We start from the raw sequence: 5,088 nt of genomic DNA on the forward strand, positions 1-5,088 counted from the left end.
CACTGGAGGCCAGGTGGGGGAAGTGTTTTGCCCAACGACACAATGACAGTGGCACCTGTCCGAATGGATCTGAACACATAAAACAAAACAGGCTGATACAGTATACAACAACCCTTTAGTTTTATTTTTCATTTTTTTTACTTGCCTCAAATTGACATCCTCCCTGGTCCTCATCCCTCAGATCCTCCCAAAAGCAAATATAGACATTATTAAAAGTAAAAGTAAAATGCATTATTAATATTATCATGCTGTTTTGTAAATGACATGACTCAGTCCAAATGTTTAAATAGAAGGCTATGCAGCACAATTTAGTGGCAAACTAATTTTAATAATATATATATATATATATTATAAAAGTATAATACTGTAATTACAGTGTACAGTCTAATCCACTGTATAAATCCACCGACACGTCTCTGTTTCTAATGAACTGAGGTCTCGGTTGTTCCGCCTCCGCAGCGGCGCGTGGTGAGTCCCTGTCAATCACGCGCTGTCCCTCACAGGCTCCTCCCCCTCCTCTCCTCCCCTGTGACGTCACCGCGCTCCTCACCGTCAGGGCGCGCGCTGCAGCAGCACAGACGCATCAGCGCTTTTCATCGGGACCTGAGCCGCCGCTTCCTCCGCTTGTGCCCCGGCCCCACCGCGCCCTCCACGGCCCCTCCGCGGCCCCTCCACGGCCCCCACTGCAGCCTCCTCTCGCCCGGGACCCACCGCACCCTCCGCGGCCTGGATGAGCAGCTAGAGCCCCCTCCTCCGCAGCACCCCGATCCGCCCCTGGAGCAGCGCAGGAGAGCATGGAGAGCAAGGAGAAGACGCCGTCAGGTAAGAGGCTCCTGCGGGGACACGGGGGGGTCCGGGGGGGTCCGGGGGCGGGGGGCTGTGAGGCGGGGACAGCGCTGATGCGAGGCCCGCCGGGGGGGGGGGAGAGGCTGCGGAGCGCGGAGGGTGGTTCCGCCCCGGTGGATCATGTGGATGTGTGCGTGTGTGATGCAGCAAAACAACGGCGGGTTTGGGAGAGACGGAGCGGAGACCGAGGGAGGGGGGGCGGGGGTGGGACTGGGGGGGGCCCGGGCACTGCGGGGGAGCCGGGACCAGGCCTGGGCCAGACCCGGAGCCGCTGCGTCTGGGCGTGTGATGTAAGGGCCAGAGGAACCAGCTCCAGACAGACCCGTGTGGAGACTCCTGAACCCAGCACGCTCTCCACAGTCTGGCTTTACCCAAATCTAAAAAGCCTCTGGAAAAAGTCATAAAATACAACTAAGAGAGACAAAAACATAAAAAAAAAGCTGTGAAAAGGAGCCGGAAAAGCAAAAGAAAAACAGGAAAGTTCCGTCAGTTTTCCTCGACTCTGTCCCGGTCCAGACGGTTTTAGATTTGGGTAAAGCTGGTCTGTTTGTTGCTCGTGGTGAAGTGTGTGGGTTTCCGTTGTTTCCGGGGGTTTCCGTTGTTTCCGGGGGTTTCCGTTGTTTCCGGGGGTTTCCGTTGTTTCCGGGGGTTTCCGTTGTTTACGGCGGAGCTGGAGTCGCATCGATTTTTAGATCAGATTCTCTCGGCTCTGGAGGAACTCGATCCGGTCCCAGAGGAGGCGGGACCTGACAGGCGGGCGGAGCTACAGGTGGAGCTAGAGGCGGAGCTACAGGTGGAGCTAGAGGCGGAGCTACAGGCGGAGCTAGAGGCGGAGCTACAGGGGACGTACAGTGTTTTCATGGACCTTCTCAGAGCACTATTGGTTCTCCAGCTCTTCCTCTGACCCTGAACTGTCAGATTGTATATTAGTTTAATAAGTTTATTGCTGGGGGGCCCCTTGAGATGGGGGGGGTCCATTAACACAAAACACAGTAAAAGACAAGATACAGACGGGACAAAGCACACATTAGGACAGTCGCACAGACAAAACAAACTCCTCCAAGATACTGAGACAACATGTACAAAATAAAATAGAAATACATAAATAAAAAACAGCAACAGAAATATCATCAAAAGGAAACAATTCCAAGAGCTGAGGTAAAAGTACAAGATTACAAACACACTTAAAGACGTAAACCAGGTGTTTTTAGGTGAGAAAATGAGGAGGCAATGTTAAAGAATGAGTGGATGAAGGTGAACTGTTCCAATCGATACAGACGCATCTCGTCATAGAAGGGGGCGTGGCTTCGCCGAGGGGGAAAATAGAATCTTTTGGGAAGCACAATATTTCCCTCTTTTTATCCATTTTCTGGTGGAATATCAACTTATTTATCACATGAATAAAGTCAAGTGTAAATCAGGCCCATATGGATATTTTCTCACAGCAGATTGTTCAGTAGAAGTGAAAAAACGGCCGTTGTAGCAAGCGCTAGCTAACCGTTAGCATTAGCCCGATGCTAACATGTAGCATGAGGTTAGCATCCTCCGTTATTCATGTATTTATGGGCTGTTGAACCACTTTGCTCCTCCCCATGTCTTTGTATCTTTATTTAGTAGAAACTATTTTCATAATTCAGCGTTTGTTACAGTAGTTTTTGAATAATTAGAGAAAATTTACATTTTTCTCCAAATTGTTTTCCCCCTTAACTGTTTTCAAAAATGACCATATATGGGCGACTCCAGAGATGCGTCTGTATCTATAGTTTGGCTGCGAGTTTTTCAAACAAAATGCAGTGATGGTTCTGTATAGATACAGACGCATCTCTGGAATCGCCCATATATGGTCATTTTTGAAAACAGTTAAGGGGGAAAACAATTTTTTTAATTTTTTTATTTTCTCTAATTATTCAAAAACTACTGTAACAAACGCTGAATTATGAAAATAGTTTCTACTAAATAAAGATACAAAGACATGGGGAGGAGCAAAGTGGTTCAACATAGGGCTGCTCGATTATTGAAAAAATAATAATCACGATTATTTTTGTCATAATTGAAATCACGATTATTCACACGATTATTTGTTGCCTTTAAAAAAAATCCATCAAAAAAAAAGACAAAACTCCAGCAAAAAAGTGACAAAAATCCAGCAAAAAAGTGACAAAAATCCAGCAAAAAAGTGACAAAAATCCAGCAAAAAAGTGACAAAACTCCAGCAAAAAAGTGACAAAAATCCAGCAAAAAAGTGACAAAAATCCCAAAATTAAAAAAATTAAAAATGTGGAAAAAAAAATGTTTTTTTTTTTTTTTAAATAGAAAAAAAATATTACATCGATTTTTTGCGATTATGCTAATTTTGTCATCGAAATCGTAATCGAATTTCGATTAATTGCACAGCCCTAGTTCAACAGCCCATAAATACATAAATAACGGAGAATGCTAACATGATGCTACGTGTTAGCATCGGGCTAATGCTAACGGTTAGCTTGCTACAACTGCAGTTTTTTCACTTCTACTGAACAATCTGCTGTGAGAAAATATCCATATGGGCCTGATTTACACCTGACTTTATTTATGTGATAAATAAGTTCAGGAGGAGGAGGTGGAGGTGATCAGGAGGAGGAGGTGGAGGTGATCAGGAGGAGGTGGAGGTGATCAGGAGGTGGAGGAGGTGATCAGGGAGGAGGAGGAGGTGATCAGACTCTCAGACTCTCAGACTCTCAGACTCTCAGGTCCATTATCTGGAGCTTCATCGATCGTGACAGGAACCACTCGATGGTTTAAGGGAAGTGCACTCAGACCAGGACTCAGACCTCACCCTGTGGGGACGGGGGGGGGGGGAGACCGTGGGGGAGGGGGGGGAGTAAAGTCATTTATTTGTGTGGCTCGAGCCGCTTGAGCCACAAATATGTTTCTTTTTTTCAACACATTCACTTAAACGACTGCATTTTCTCCGGTTCGGGTTTGACCCAAATCTAAAGCTCCTGGACTGCAGGGCTCACAGCCTGTAGGTCAGGAGTAAATGCCTCATTTGAAAGCTAAGGCCTGCAGAACTCACCTCAGCTTCTTCCTTGTTGCGTTTTGTGATGAAAACAGGACAAAACAAAACAAGGAAGAAGCTTTTGTCATAGCATTAGCATTAGCATTAGCATTTGTTTTTACACCCAGCGGAATGAAAAGGAAAAAAGAAATATAACAAAATAGAATATATCTTTGTGACTCAGATTTAGTCTGGTGTTGAGCCCAGGTCTCGTGGCCCCAGAGTCGGATCTTCTCGTCCCGACGTTCCTCCACAAAGTGTCAAATAACGGGACGTGACGAGGGTGGGGGGCCACTCCTCTGTACGAGTCCTGTTTCTGTGACTGAGAGTGAAGGGGAAGTCGATGATGATTAAACTTGCAGATGTTTGGGCGGGGCCGGGCGTGGGCCGGGTCTGGGCCGGGCGTGGGCCGGGTCTGGGACGGGTCTGGGCCGGATGAGGCTGAGAGCAGAGACACTAATGGACCATAATGGGCTTTTATCAGACTCACCTCAGGCTTTAATGGACACAACATAAAGCAGGAAGAGCAGCAGGAAGAGCTGAGTCAGGAGGAAACTGTGACTGTGGTAAAGCCTGCTGTTTGAGAGGAAAGATCTTCATGTTTCAGATCTTCATGTTTCAGACCTTCATGTTTCAGGTCTTCATGTTTCAGACCTTCATGTTTCAGACCTTCATGTTTCAGATCTTCATGTTTCAGATCTTCATGTTTCAGATCTTCATGTTTCAGATCTTCATGTTTCAGATCTTCATGTTTCAGACCTTCATGTTTCAGACCTTCATGTTTCAGACCTTCATGTTTCAGACCTTCATGTTTCAGATCTTCATGTTTCAGACCTTCATGTTTCAGATCTTCATGTTTCAGACCTTCATGTTTCAGATCTTCATGTTTCAGATCTTCATGTTTCAGACCTTCATGTTTCAGATCTTCATGTTTCAGAGCTTCATGTTTCAGATCTTCATGTTTCAGACCTTCATGTTTCAGACCTTCATGTTTCAGATCTTCATGTTTCAGATCTTCATGTTTCAGACCTTCATGTTTCAGATCTTCATGTTTCAGACCTTCATGTTTCAGACCTTCATGTTTCAGATCTTCATGTTTCAGACCTTCATGTTTCAGACCTTCATGTTTCAGACCTTCATGTTTCAGATCTTCATGTTTCAGACCTTCATGTTTCAGATCTTCATGTTTCAGACTTTCATGTATC

The sequence above is a fragment of the Gobius niger genome (genome assembly GCF_951799975.1).
Source record: "Gobius niger genome assembly, contig: SCAFFOLD_186, whole genome shotgun sequence".
In the NCBI taxonomy this organism is placed as follows: domain Eukaryota; kingdom Metazoa; phylum Chordata; class Actinopteri; order Gobiiformes; family Gobiidae; genus Gobius; species Gobius niger.